Raw genomic sequence first — 16,025 nt, forward strand, 5'->3', positions numbered from 1 at the left:
CATCTGAGGCAGGATTTGAACTCAGGTCTTCCTGACTCCGAGCCAGACACTCTGTGCACCACAGCATCCCCTTGCTGTACTTAGCTATGCCACTTATTATTATTATTATTTTTATTATATCATAAACAAATTGGAAGAAAAGCTCTTACACAACTATGGATAGTGGAAGGTTTCTTTATCAAATAAAGGATAGAGAGAATCATAGGAAATAACATGGATAATTTTAGTTACATAAAATTTAAAAATTTTTACAAAATAATAGCATTGTAGTTAAAATGACAAGGGAAACAGTTAACTGGGGAAAATATATACAACAAATTTCTCTGAAAAAAATACATAAAGAGTTGATTCAAGAGCCATTTCCCTATAATCAAAGGATGCAAACAGGCCACTCTTAACAGAAAACAATGCAAGCTCTCAACAACCATATTAAAAATATTCTAAATCACTTATAATAAGAGCAATTAAAATAGCTTTGAGGCTCCACTGTATACTCATTCGACTGGCAAAGATGACAAAAAAGGAAAATTATAACTATTGGAGGAAACCATGGAAGGAGAGGCATACTATGTTCTCTTGGTAGAGTTGTGAATTGATTCAATCACTCTACGAGGAAATTTGGAATTACATCCCAAAAGTCACTAAAGTTTTTACTCTTTGATCCAGTGATATCACTATGAGGTTTCTACTCCAAAGTCACCAAAAAGAGGCAATACGTATAAAAGTATTTACAACAGTACTTTTTGGTCACTGCAAAGAAAGAACAAATGAAAATGGACAAAAAAGCATTTATTATGTTTACTGAATGCCAAACACTGTGCTAAGTACTAGAGATACAAACATAAAAGAAAGAAATGTGAACAAAGTGGGCGCCCATCAATTGGAGAATGGCTGAGCAAATTGTGGTTTGTGAATATAGTGAAATAACAAACAATGAAAGGGATGGATTCAGACAAAATTAGGAAGACTTGTATGAGTTGATGTAGTAGAAACAATTTATACAATAACTACAACACAGGAAACTCTGAAAAACTTAGAAACTCTGATCAACGCAATAAACAATTCCAGAAGACTGATGATGAATCATCACTTCCTACCTCATGATATAGAATTGAAAGAGTAGAGACACAGAATGAGACAAATATTTTCTAATGTGGCCAATATGTGTATCTGTTTTGCTTGAATTATACTTTTTTAAAAAGGGAAGAGGGCTAGAGTTATGCAAAAGAGTATAAGAAGTAATAGTGATGCCCCCCAAAAGAAGAAAAGAGTGTTATGAAACATTTGTAAAGCATACAGAAGAAAGTAGGAGGAATTTCAGAAAGACGTACATGTAGATAAGCAGTATGGTATTGGAATTACAGTGTTAAACTTATTATGTACTTAAAAACAAGCTTTACATATTTAAGATTCTTTTTCTGTTCTCCTTTGTATGTGAAATGATCACATTTGTTGATATCAAGTTAAAAAATTTAAATCCTCCCCCCAAAAAAGCCCCACCATCCTACCAAGATAAATTTGAGTTGCCTGAAAGGAAATAAATAAACAAATATAATATAAAATGCAACAACTAAAGTCCATTTGAAAAATTAAGACCTGCCTTAAATGTGATGCTGGCATTTACAGGTCTGTGCACCCCAAAATTATTTCTAGATAGAATATGAATAAATAACATGAATGACAATATATATATATATATATATATAATTTTTATATAAATGCAATGTAAATGGGAGAAGGGATCAATTTACCATTCAAAAATAAAACCGTATTTTAAGTCAGAAAAAGGCCAAGACATGCATTAGGGAATATATATTAGTCATCTTTTCCATCAAAGTATTATAATTTTTATGAGTTGTTTTAAGTACTCTATTTGCAGAGATGATTAATGGAAAATCACACAAGTACAATTAATGCCACCTTCATGAAGGGTTTTTTTTTGTTTGTTTTAAATTCCTAACTTAGTTATAGAGAATACCACATAGATTAAATTTTAGCACTTTAGTATTCCTTTTTACAAAGTTAATTAAGCTGAGTTAATAGCCTATGTTTACTGTACAGCAAACTGGTACCTTCATTTTTTTTCAATTTTTGCATAGATTTGCCTTTTATATCCTGAATCTGGTCCTTTAATGCATTAATTTCCTGGAGAAATAGAAATTAAGTGAATGATGTCAAGGGAATAAATTGATATATATTACAAATGAAGAAGGGACATCTTTTCAAAACCCTTTATGTACTGGCCCATGTTTACTTCTTGAATGAGATGAATATCACTTCTCTATTTTTTCAAATGTCAAAGAGGAATAATTTATCTATATAAACAAGTGATTTTCTGAACATTAAAATGAGACTATGACTCAAAAAAAGAAACAGAACCATAATACCAGAATTTATTAGTGACAGTCCACTTCAAAGCCAAGAATTCCAGTTTGTAGACAGAATAACTATTCTCACTTTGAATCTTCTACTAACAAATACAATAGCCTTCCATGGGCTCTTGTTCTTCTGATATTAAGCTCTCCACACTAGTACCAGAGGGTAAAGCAAAAGGCTTGCTTGGATACGAAAAAACCAACCCTGGTACACATGTAAAGCAATTAACCAAGTCCGTAAAAGGCCTGTTAACATTTGTCATCTCAAAGATTTCCAAATTCTATCAGAAGGTTCAAGCCAGATCTTCTCTTTTTTTCTATTTTGCTTTTGGGTAATCACCGAGGGGCTTTGTAATGGTGATATAGTTCTTTACAAATTTCTAAGAGTACTACTAAAGCCTACAAAAAGTTTTCAGGTCCATAATTTTTTGGATATGACCAGGCAACAACGAGCACTTCTTTCTTGTCAGTGCTCACTCTCTGCTGAGCCACTGTGTGAATAATATACTTGTCAGAGGCCCTTGAAGAGCTGCCTCTTGTGAATTTATGGCTTTAAACAGTGGCTTCCGACATTGAAAAGCCTTCAGTAGATCTTACCATCTCTGCAACAGATTGTGCCATATCTCTCTTGTTATCTCAACCAAACTGAGAGAAAAAGCTGTTTATACCCATTGCCTCTACTTCTAGTGCTCTCACTCATGCCTTAATCTCACATTTAACCTTATCACTCAACTAAAACATACTCTTACTACAGACACCAATGATTTAATTATCAAATTTGTTAGTCTTTTCTCAGTTCTCATCTTTCTCAGCCTAGCTGATGCATTGGAAGTTGTTGACCTCCCTTTGCTCCAGGACACTTTCTCCTCTCTGGTTTGGGCTTTACTGACACTACTCTTTTCTGGTTCTCCTCCCACCAGTATGATCTTTGATGGCTTATTACCCACAGCACACCTCCTAACTGTAGGTGATCCCCAAAGCTCTGGCTTGGGCACTGTTTTCTCTCTTTTTGTGATGTTATTAGCTTCCATGGATTTAACTATAATCCTTATGCGAATGATCCCCAGACTTATAAATCCAGCTCCAGGCTCTCCCCTGAGAGAGTCTGCATCACCATCAGTCCCACATGATCAATTGCCAACTGGATTTTTCAGACTGAATGTACAGAAGATATCTGAAACTCAACATGTCCAAAACAGAGCTCGTTATCTTTCCTCATAAATCCACCCCACTTCTAACCTTCCTCCATTTGATGAAGGCATAACCATTCTTCCAGTTTGGCAAGTTCATAACCTCACCTTTAAATCTTATCCCATATCTAATCAAATGCTAAATCATGCTGTTTCTACCTCCACACCATCTTTCACATTCATCCCCTTTTCTTTACTCACAAAGCCACCACCATAGTAGAGGCATTCATCAGTTTTCATCTATACATTCTTATACCTATTATTATTAAATTTTTTGAGAGGCAATCAGGGTTAAGTGATTTACCCAGGGTCACATAGCTAGTAGGTGTCTGAGGCCGGATTTCAACACAGGTCCTACTGACTCCAGGGCTGGTGCACTATCCACTGCACCACTTAGCTGCTCCATACCTATATATTATTGCAACAGCTTTCTCACTGGTCTCCCTGACTTAAGTTTCTCCCCGCTCTTTTCTAGTGTTTTCCCTTAAGCTTGGATCTAATTATATCACTTCCCTACTCAGTAAACTCCAGTGGCTCATTATTAGGACAAAATGAAAAAACCAACTCCTTTGTTTAGCTTTTAAAGTCCTTCAGACTCTGACATCATTGGACTAATGACTCCTCTTCCTCTTGTACTCTTTGTTTCAGATAAATTGGCCTTCTCTCTGGTCCTCCAACAGGACACATTGATCTCTCATCTCCGGGCCTTTGCATTGGCTGTATACTTAAAATGTACTCCCTAATCCTACCCCACAATTGGTCAGAAAGAGATTACAAGGGAGCCTATGCTGGCGTTGGGTTCCCCATATGCAGTTCTGGGTCACAGTTCCAGGGTGAAGAAGAGCATTAGCATCTGTGGGAACAGGGGATCAGGGGCCCTGATCACAGTTCCAGGGTGGAGAAGAGTGCTTATGGTTGCTCACAAGGTAGTAGGGATCCTGGTTTCAATTTCTTTTTTCTTTCTTTCTTTCTTTCTTTTCTTTCTTTCCTTCTTTCTTTCTTTCTTTCTTTTTTTTGTTGTTTTGATTAACTATATTTTTGTGCTATATGTGAGGAATCTTCTCTTTGGAGGGGATATTCAGTTTTGTTTTGTTTTGTTTTTTGCTAGGCAACAGGGTTAAGTGACTTGCCCAGGGTCATACAGCTAGTAAGTGCTATGTGTCTGAGTCTGGATTTGAACTCAGGTCCTCCTGAATTCAGGGTCGGTGCTCTATCCACTGAGCCACCTACCTGCCCCCATGGAGGGGATATTCAGAAAAGACAATGGCATAAAAAAGAATCAATGGAAGGTATAAATATCATCAAAGAGAAGGCAAACTTCTTACAATTTGCAGATGCCATAATGGGATAGTTACAAAATTCCATGGAAGCGTCAAGGAAACTAATTGAGGCAATTCATAGCTCAAGTAAGGAATCAGAAAACAAACTAAATCGACAAAAATCATCAGCATTTTTGTGAACCAAAGAGAGTTGAACTACCAACAAAACCCAGGGACAAATGATGCTTACGGCGTCTAGTAGTTGGCCAGCTCAGAAACATTCAAGATTAATATGAATATAGCTAGAAGGCACTCTTTTTTTTTTTTTTTTGGTTAGGCAATGGGGTTAAGTGACTTGCCCAGGGTCACACAGCTAGAAAGTGTTATGTGTCTGAGGCCGGATTTGAACTCAGGTCTTCCTGACTCCAGGGCCGGTACTCTATTCACTGCGCCACCTAGCTGCCCCGAGAAGGCACTCTTTACAGAAATAAAGTGATATAAATGATTGGAGAGATATTCTAAATATAACAAAAATGTCAAACTCACCTAAATTAACCCTGGTTTCAATTTCAAGGCAGAATGGAATGCTAGTGATTGTGGCTGAAGGAGACCAGGGGACCTGGTCACAGCTCTAGGACCAAGAGGAATGCTAGCACTTGTGTCTACAGGTGAACAAGGTCCCTTTCTGGGTAAGGATGAGAGCACAGGCCAGGAGAATAGTGACCACACCTCTTCTTAGATCATACCACCTTGGAAGCACCAAAAACCTACCAGTTGTCCCAGAACTAGCTGTGAAAACAATAGCACAAAAAACCTGAAGCTTGGGACACTGTCTTCCTTCATCCTAGGGAGCAGAGCCCAATTTTAACAATAAAAGTTAAAAGTCAAGAAATAGGCTGGAAAATGAGCAAACAACAACAGATGAGCCTGACCATAACAAGTTACTATGGTGACAGGGAAGACCATGGAATAAACTCAGAAGGAAACAACAAAGTCAAAATAACTACAAACCCTCTAAGAAAAATATGAATTAGACAAAAGCCCAACAAGAATTCTTAGAAGAGTTCAAAAGGGATTTTACAAATCAAGTAAGAGAGATAGAGGGAAAACTGAGAAAAGAAATGAGAGAGATACAAAAGAAAATTGCGAAAAGAGAGTCAATAGTTTGGTAAAAGAGGCACAAAAACACTGAAGAAAATAACACCTTAAAAACCAGAATTGGCCAAATAGCAAAATAGGCACAAAAAAAATCCCCTGAAGAGAACTCTTTAAAAAGCAGAATTGGTCAAATGGAAAAAGAAGTTCAAAAGTTCACTGAAGAAAATAAGTCCTTAAAAATTAGAATTGGGCAAGTGGAAGCTAATGACTCCATTAGACATCAAGAGACAACCAAAGAAAATTAAAAGAATGGAAAAAATAGAAGAAAATGTGAAATATCTCATTGAAAAAACAACTGACCTGGAAAATAGATCAAGGAGAGAAAATTTAGGAGTTATTGGACTCCCTGAAAGCCATAATAAAAAAAAGCCGACACATTATATTTCAAAAAATTATCTATCATAGAACCAAGAAAGTAAAATAGAAATTGAAAGAACCCACTAATCACTTCCTGAAAGAGATCCCAAAGTGAAAACTCTCAGGAATATTTTTTTTCCTTTTTGCTGAGGCAATTAGTGTTAAGTGACTTGCCCAGGGTCACACAGCTAGTAAGTGTCAAGTGTCTGAGGCTAGATTTGAACTCAGGTCCTCCTGACTCCAAGGCCAGACCTCTATCCACTGCACCACTTAGCTGCCCCTCTCAGGAACATTATAACCAGATTCCAGAGCTCCCAGGTCAAGGAGAAAATATTGCAAGCAGCCAAAAGAAGTAATTCAAACATCACGGAAGTACAGTCAGGATGATACAATATTTAGCAACTTCCACAGTAAAAGATCAGAGGGCTTGGAATATGATATTCTGGAAGGCAAAGGAGCTAGGATTACAACCAAGAATCAACTATGCAGCAACTCAATATAACCCTTCCGGGGGAAAATAGATATTCAATGAAAAAAAGGATTTTCAAATATTCTTGATGAAAAGACCAGAGCTGAATAGAAAAGTTGACTTTTAAATACAAGACTCAAGAGAAGCATAAAAAGGCAAACAGGAGAAAGAAATCATAAGGGATTCAATAAGGTTAAACTGTTTACATTCCTATAGAGGGAGATGATAATTGTAATTCCTGAAAACTTTATCATTATTAGGGCATTTAGAAGAAATATACATGCACAGAGGAAACAAGGGTGAGTTGACTATGATGGGATAATTTTTAAAAATAAAATTAAGGGGTTGAGAGAGATGAACTGAGAAAAGGGGGAAGGGAGAAGAGGAATGGGAAAATTATCTCACAGAAAAAAGGTATGAAAGGAAAAGGGTTTTTTTTGTTTTTTTTTTTTACAGTGGAGGGAATATGGGGTGGTGGTGGAGGACAATGCTTGAACCTTACTCTCATCAGAATTGGCTCAAAGCAGGAATAACATACATACGGAGGTGGGTTTGGATATCTATCTTACTTTACAGGGAAGTAGGAGGGGGAAAGAGAGGGGGTAGATAGAAGGGAGATTAAGGGAGGCAGTGGTCAGAAACAAAACAGACATTTTTATTTTTTTTGGATGGGGCAGTGGGGGTTAAGTGACTTGACCAGGGTCACTCAGCTAGTAAGTGTTATGTGTCTGAGGTTGGATTTGAACTCAGGTCCTTCTGAGTCCAGGGCCGGTGCTCTACCCACTGTGCCACCTAGCTGCCCCCGCAAAACAGATTTTGAAGAGGGACAGGGTAAAAAGAGAAAGAGAAAGGATAAATAGGGGGGAAATAGGATTGAAGAAAATATACAGTTGGCAATCTTAACTGGGAATGTGAAGGGGATGAACTCACCTATAAAAATGGAAACAGATAAAACAGCAAAGTGGATTAAAAACCAGAATCCAACAATATGTTACTTATAAGAAACACACGTGAAACAGAGAGACACATACAGAGTAAAACTAAGGAGCTGAATCAGAATCTATAATGCTTTGGCTGAGGTAAAAAAAAGAAAAAGCAGGGGTTAACAATCATGATCTCAGACAAAGTGAAAGCAAAAGTAGACCTAATTAAAAGACACAAGCATGGGAGCCACATTTTGCTAAAAGATACCAAAGACAATGGAGTAACATCAATACTAAACATATATGCACCAGATGGCATAGCATCTAAATTATTAAAGGAAAAGTTAAGTTAGTTATAGGAGGAGATAGACACTAAAACTATACTATTGGTGGTCCTCAGCTTTCCCTTCTCAGAACTAGATCAAACTAATCATAAAATGAACAACAAAGGAGATTAATAGAATTTTAGAAAAAGTTAGATATGATAGACCTAGAGAAAACTGAATGGAATAGAGAGAAGCATATCTTTTTTTTCTCAGCTGTAAATGTTACCTTCACAAAAATTACCATGTATTAGTCCATAAAAACCTTACAACCAAATGCAGAAAAGCAGAATTTAAGTGCATCCTTTTCAGACCATAATGCAATACAAATTATATTAAATAAAGGGCCATGGAAACAGAGAGTAAAAATTAATGGGAAACTAAACAATCTAATCCTAAAAAATGAATGGATAAAAGAACAAATCATAGAAACATTAGATAATTTCAGTAAAGATAATGACAACAGTGAAACAACATATCAAAATTTATGGGATGCAGCAGCCAAAAAAGTACTGAGGGGAAAATTTTATCTTTAAATACTTACATCAATAAAATAGAGAAAGAGCAGATAAATGGATTGGTCATGCAAATAAAAAAAACTAGAAAAAGAACAAATTAAAAATCTCCAATTAAACCAAATTGGGAATATTGAAAATCAAAGAAGATATTAATAAAATAAAACATGAGAAAACCATTGAATTAATTAATAAAACTAGGAGCTGGTTTTATGGGAGAAAAAAGAACTGGAAATTGAGATGCCGAACAATTGGAGAATGATTGAACAAGTGGTGGCATATGATTGTGACGGAATGCTATTGTGCTATATAAGAAATGATGAGCAGGATGCTTTCAGAAAAACCTGGAAAGACTTATAGGAACTGATATAAAATGAAGTGAGCAGAATGAGGAGAACGTTGTACACAGTAACAGCAATATTGTACAATGATCAGCTGGGAATTACTTAGCTATTCTGAGCTATGCAATGATTCAAGAAAATTCCAAAGGACTTATAATGAAAAATTCTACCCACATCCAGTGAAAGAACTGATGGAGCCTGAATGCATATTGAAGTATACTTTTTACTTTATTTTTCTTTTTTTTTTGTCTGTATTTTCTTTTGTAATATGGCTAACATGGAAATATTTTGCATGACTGCACGTGTATAATCTATATCAAATCACTTGTTTTCTCCAGGAGAGGGGAGTAGAAGGAGGGAGAGAATTTGGAACTGAAAAATTTTTTTAAAAAAATAATATTATGAATGTTTTTTTAACATGTAATTGAGAAAAAATAAAAAATTAAATGTTAAAAAAGAAGCATAAGCTACCAGTTGTCCTTCACAAAAGAAAAAAAGTGAAGCATAATTGTCAATTGGGATTTTCTACCTGGCATAGAAGGTCACTCTACATCTCCAGATCTTACTGTCACTGTTGTGGGGTCCTATGAGCTCAAGTAAAAAGGACCCAGGAAATATCATTAGTGCTGATGTTACAGTCTTTGGGTCTCTGCATGGCTTCCATTCTCCTCCTCGTCTTGCTTGCCATGGATCCAGCTGAATTAACCTTCTGACAAGCCGATTCCAGATTTCTCTCCCAATTAAACCCAATGCGTGCGCGCCGTGCGCGCTCATCTAGTCCACAGTGATAGCGGACGACGATAATAGAATATAACCACTCAGACTCTTTGGTTGCATTGTATTTATGCTCCTCAGACGAGTTACCTTACCTCTGGTCTCAGATCTCAGCCTCCGTAGACTCTCCACAGGGACGACTGTCTGCTAGATTGCCTATCCACTCTCGTGGAATGCCTCATTGAACTGAGGCAGCCCTTCTTTCGGCATCACTGGATCATGCCCTAAGGAAATATTCTTAAACCACACGGGGCTGGTTTTTGTCACTTCAGTTTCTCTCTCTGACAACCATATTTGCAACTATTTTCCTGCTTATGGGTGTCAACTGTAAGTAACTATTCTTGTTGCTTACTCATTGATGGAGCAATGCACAGGATTTTCTCAGGTATCAAACTCCTTGTTATTTGGGTTGATCTGACATTGCCTACCAGCTCCACAGGCATTGTCCCTTTTACTATGCCTTCGGAAACAGCCTTTCCAACCATTATACACAGTAAGAAAGTTCCTGTTAGGATATTAAGGAAATTAACACATCAGTCCTATGCCATTCTCCACACCACCAAAATGGTTATTTAGCATCTGCATCACTAGCCCCGTGACCTCAGGGTGCTTCATTTTCTTTCTTTCTTTCTCCTTGAAAATAATTTCAATTTACTGAGAATCCACGAGGTCTAAATTGGATTGGAAACATTAGGCAGCTTCTTCTTTAGCAGTTTGATCCTTTTTGAGTGGTCCCATGAAAACTTTTTCTTCTCCACAGTCTGGAATTAGCCATGGTCAAATTTGGAGGTGGTGTTGACCAACTTCAAGTCAATTTTCCCCAGGACATAGCATTTAGTCTGTACCAACAGAGACTTTTGTAGAGTGAGGACATACTTCTTGGTCCCAACAACACAGCCTCCCAGTCATTGGTCAATTCACCATAGTGTACAAATCCTTCCAGAAAGTTAATTTCTTGTCAAACAGGTTGTAATTGGTGATGCATTGACTTTGATCAGTTTCACATCCTTTATGTAGTAGCCCTAGCTGATCTTGTAGATCTTCTTGTTAATCTTGATGCAATGGTGGTAGCCCTTCTGACCAGCCACAGAGAATGCCATGAAGGCAGAAGTCAAGATTCAATATAGGCCACCTTAGGCAGACCTTGCTAGGTATCTTGGGGCAGTTTCTAGCCAGTGGCTAGTGACACCTTTGTAACTCTTGCCCTTAGTCACTTCAGTGATGACAATCATCTCCTCTTACCAATCACAGTGGAACAAGGTACCTGCTACTCCAGATTTTCGTGGACTCAGTGCAGTTTCGCAGCCATGCTGCTGCCATTCATCTGAATATCTATCAGGCAAGACTTCTTCCTCAGAGGGAGCAATCACATCTGGGTATGGGTAATGACTCAGATCACCAGGCAGTGTTTCTTTATGCTGTTGAGGTCTTTCACCAACTGCTTCTTGACATCATTGTCTTGCCACTTCTCAAAGAACATGATAAAGGTCTTCTTGGATTTGTGCCAGTTCTTGTAGCTTTCAAGTTCCAGAGGCCTTGGAGATTTGCTCATAGCCCACTATGTCTACAATGATCCTGGGAGGGCATTTTCATAATGGTGACCACCTCAAGCACTTCCTTCTTGTTCCCCTGTAAGCAGGCTTGTCCACTTCTCCAATGATGTGGCTCATGTCTGCCTTATAGCCCAGAATGGCTGTGAGATGGATGAGCTCAGTGGGGTCATCTTTGGGAAGCCTCTTCACCTTTGCCTGGTGTCTGCTTCACTTCTGAGGCAGGAAGCTCAGAGACTCATTCCTGAGACTGGAGAGCTTCTGATGGGACATGCTGGGGCTGCTACTGTGGCTGCTGCCAAGGAAAGCTGGGAGAACAGGGTGCTGCATTTTCAAGGAGCATCTGAGGTCAAAATCAGGTCTCTCAAGGCTCTCCATTAGCTTCCTATATTTCTTTACAATTGCTTTTGTTGTGCACTCATTCGTGTCCTACTCTTTGTGACCCCACACACCATAGCACGCTAGGCCCTTCTATCCCCTGCCACTTTTCAAAGTCTGTCCAAGTTCATGTTTGTTGTTTCCATGACACTATCTCTCCATCTCATCTTCTGTTGTTCCCTTTTCCTTTGTCTTCAATCCTTCTTAACATCAGGGTCTTTTCCATTGAGTCCTATCTTTTCATTATATGGCCAAAGTATTTAAGATTCAGCTTCAGTATTTGACCATTCTGGTGAATAGTCAGAATTAATTTCTTTAAGTTTTGACTGCTTTGATCTCCTTGCTGTCCAAGGGTCTCTCAAACGTCTTCTCCAGCACCACAATTCCAAAGTGTTGTTCTGTGGTAGTCAACTTTCCTTATGGTCTCACAGCCATACATTACTACTGGAAAAACCATAGCTTAAACTATGTCAGGCCTGCACAACATACAGCCTGTGGGCCACTTGCAGCCCGCCAAAGGATTTTGGATGGCCTCTGTGTACTCTCTCCTGTGTGTCACGTGACCTGTGGCAACCAACCATTGTCAATCTGTCTCTAGTTAACTTGGAAAGTGAGCCACTAAAAACTTATCTGTGGCCCGAAGAAGTTCAGAGTATTTTAATTTTGGCCCCTGCCTACTGCCAAGTTGTGCAGGTCTGAACCATATGGACCTTTGTGTCAAGGTGCTACCTCTGCTTTTTAGTATGTTGTCTAGATTTACCATAGCTTTCCTTCCAAGGAGCAAGCTTCTTTTAATTTCATGGCTGCAGTCATTGTCTGCAGTGATCTTTGAGCCCAAGAATACAAAATCTGACACTGCTTTCATTTCTTCTCCTTCTAATTCCAGGAAGTGATGGGACCAATTGCCAAGTTATTAGTTTTTTTGATGTTAAACTTCAAGCCAGTTACACTCTCCTCTTTCATCCTCATCAAGGGGCTTCTTAATTCTTCTTTATGATTTTTTATAATATTTCTCTGCAATGCTTATATTACAGTGATGGCATGTCTTAGGACTGAAGGGCTCCTTTCCTGATGCGAAGCCATGCTCCCTTAAATAAGGCAGCTTTCTATGCTGAGTCCCTTGTAACAATATTAGTTGTCTGAAAGTTTGTTGTCCCTCCCACCCCCACCCTCCATAATTAGCTACTGACATTGGGTCATTGTCTACTGAGGAAGGTATGGCTAACAGCTCCTATCAGGCCTTTTAAATTACTTTCAATTCACCCTTCTTTCAGCATGAAGTCTTTCTGATCAGTAGAGGGGTATGCTAATATTTTCAATTAACCTTTGCATCCTCTACAAGTTGTCTCTTTCGGAATTTTGGAATACCCTACAGTTTCAGACAACTGAAATAATACAACTACCACTTTATCCTCCTTCCTATATACCTAAACTTTCCTTAAAGTGTCACAGGATGTTGTAAGGACCTTTCAATGTTGTCATCATCATCAGAGTCAAAATGTATGCCCTCAAAACCAACAGTACTCAGGAAGAGTCAAGTCTTATCACTATGTCCTAGTTCTCCAACAGTTATAGTGACTATTTATCCAGCACAAAAGTATGAGATGTACAAGGACAGTTAAACAGTGTCCCTTAGTGCACACAATTACACTGTATACTTCAATAGAGTTGGACTGCATTGAAGTTAGTTCAGCAAAATATAATTATTTCATCAATAAACAAAAAAAGACAATGATACTGACACACAATGGAATAATGGTAACTTGAACGAATATGCCTGGCCTAAGAAGAATTCTTGCACTGAGGGAAAAAAATATGCTAACTAATAGCTTAGAGTGAAAAAAGAAAAAATTTCAGTATAGCCCCCAGCATAGAAGCTATTTTTTTTTGGCTAGGCAATGGGGTTTTAAGTGACTTGCCCAGGGTCACACAGCTAGGAAGTGTTATGTGTCTGAGGCTGGATTTGAACTCAGGTCCTCCTGAATCCAAGGCTGGTGCTCTATCCACTGCGCCACCTAGCTGCCCCCCATAGAAACTATTAATAGAAACAAATTAGGCACTGTAGGATGGTGAGGTTATTGTCGTTAGCAACTTAGACTTTGAAATATTAGTCATTGTAAGCCAAAATGGAAAATCTTTAATGGATCCCTGTAATGCTGGAGCAGGTAGTCTTTCCTTGATCCAGAAGACCATAAAGAAGACTTATTCAATACATAAAGATCTCAGATAAGTTCCCACAAAATATAGCTGTCCTTCAAAACACTCAGAGTTCTTGGCTTGGGAGCCCCTGGATACTTTTTCAAGATTTAGTGTGGGCTATTTAGAAAAATGTATTTTGTAAATCATGTCCTGAGCCCCTACCAGAACACCACTATTTACAGACCATGCAAGTATCACAAATCAATAGCAAATGCACTTAAAGCATAAACTCAAATAAATAGCAAGAGAATCATTCTCTATCCCCACACCCACCACCCACATATGCAGCCCCTTATTGGATCTAGAGGGATTATCTCCCATCCCAATTATCATTGATTTTTTTCACCATGATGGAAAAAAGACATAGCAGCTTCAGAATATATGGCCCAGTGATAAAGGTTTAGGATTCAGTGTTGTTTGCCTCATAGAGTTCTGCAATAACCTCTTGGTATTAGCTAGGATCTGCTAAAGCTTTTCTACTTGTATACAGAGTTGTCAGGCTTCTGCTGGGATTCCTGGATTTAGGAATGGTTGCATGGTTGCCTTTCTCCATGGACCCCTTTTTACCTATTCACTCCAACTATGTGGATTGTGCTGCTTGCCTCTCCCATCTCTGCTCATCCACATATCACTTTTCCCCTTCTATTCCAACTCTGCTTTTTAAACTTCTTGCATATCAAAAGACTCCCCACTTATCAAAGGCTTTGCCCAGTGATATAACTACTTTGTAACTAGATATATAGCCAAATAGTTCAGGTAATGTCTCCCAATAAGTTATGCTTTCTGGACCACCAATCATCATGGAAAAGAAAATTCTGGAGACTTTTCTTCTTGTTAGGTATACATCATAACTAAAATAAGATTGAGAATACTTTGCTTGTGCTAGGAATGAACAGTAAATGGCATATTCCAAATACTTTCTGCTAAGATGTAACACAGTCAAGTTTATATTAATGACATATGGTATTCGAACCTTTTGATTGTGTAGTTTCTTGAAAAATGGTCCTTCTCCAAATGGAGAAAATATAGTTATTTGCTTCCCAGTGAGCTCCAAAATATTCATTCTGTGGTTTTTTGCCTGAGGAGTAATGGATATTTATTTATAAGAATTAACAAATGCACAAGATTGAAAGAACAGCAGATTTGAATGGAGAATAGGCAAGAGTAAGTGCATAATCAATCAAGGAAAATAGGCTTTCAAAAATAAATGCTTAATAAATGTTTCTTGAATTGAGATCACATAAAGACAAAATCATGCTGATTCAAAGAAAGGATGTGGAAATGAGCTTTCAAGGCAAAGAACGGAAAAATCTTTTTCCATTAAAGGCTTTTAAGGCTCAATTGGTATCCACATAAATAAAAATTAATTTTTATTGAGGATTTTCCAAGAGACAAAAAGATAAAATACTCTATTTAACCATTTTAAAAATAAAGAACAGCATATGGAAAACTTTATATTTATAGGTGTATGTACATTTTGATATTTCTTTCTACTCTATTTTACCTTGCATGTTCTGACTTACATATTTGTTTCCCCTATTGGAATGTATGATTCCTGACACAGGAGCTTTCATTTTTTTTTATCCTTAGCCCTTAGCACAGTGCCTGGCACATGGACATTGTTTAATAAATGCTTGATTGATAGATTTCTGCATTATGCCCAGTTAAGGAAAAAGGAAAAGGAAAAGAACTTCAAAAGGAAAGAAAAGGAAGGGGAAAATGAAGACAGTAGAGGAAAGAGAAAGAGAAGGAAGAAGAAGCCAGGAGACAGAAAAGAGGCTGGAAATGGAAGGGAGGAGGAAGAGGTGGAGAAGGAGACGGATGAGAAGGGAAGGAAGAAAGGGAAGAGAAAAGGGAGAAAATGAGTAGGGATGGCAAGAGAGGAGGAGAGGAGAGAGTGGGAAGAAGTGGACTGAGGTGGTAGGAGCTAGGGGAAAGAGTGGGGAAAAAGAAATAGGAGAGAAGGAAACAGAAACAGAAACTTTTGGCTCTGTGCTCTCTTTCTGCCTTCTAGCTGAAAAGGGGAGCAGAGACTTGGTTTCTATCTTTACTTTCTCTCTCTTCTTTATCATAGATCTAGATCTTGAAGGAACTTTAAATATCTTCTAATCCAACTCCAACTTTTTACAGATGAGGAAACTGGAGCTTGTCCAAAGACATACAAGAAGTAAATAGCAGAGCCAGGATTTGAATTCAGTTCCTGTAAGCTCCAGT

At 37.9% G+C, this 16,025-nt stretch overlaps 1 pseudogene; it reads right to left on the reverse strand.

The window, feature by feature from the left end:
- Positions 1 to 10,374: 10,374 nt before the first annotated feature.
- LOC110219146 (large ribosomal subunit protein uL3-like) lies at positions 10,375 to 11,507 on the reverse strand (annotated as a pseudogene).
- Positions 11,508 to 16,025: the final 4,518 nt, after the last annotated feature.

This window comes from Phascolarctos cinereus, unplaced genomic scaffold (genome assembly GCF_003287225.1).
Source record: "Phascolarctos cinereus isolate Bilbo 61053 unplaced genomic scaffold, phaCin_HiC Scaffold_1;HRSCAF=81, whole genome shotgun sequence".
NCBI lineage: Eukaryota > Metazoa > Chordata > Mammalia > Diprotodontia > Phascolarctidae > Phascolarctos > Phascolarctos cinereus.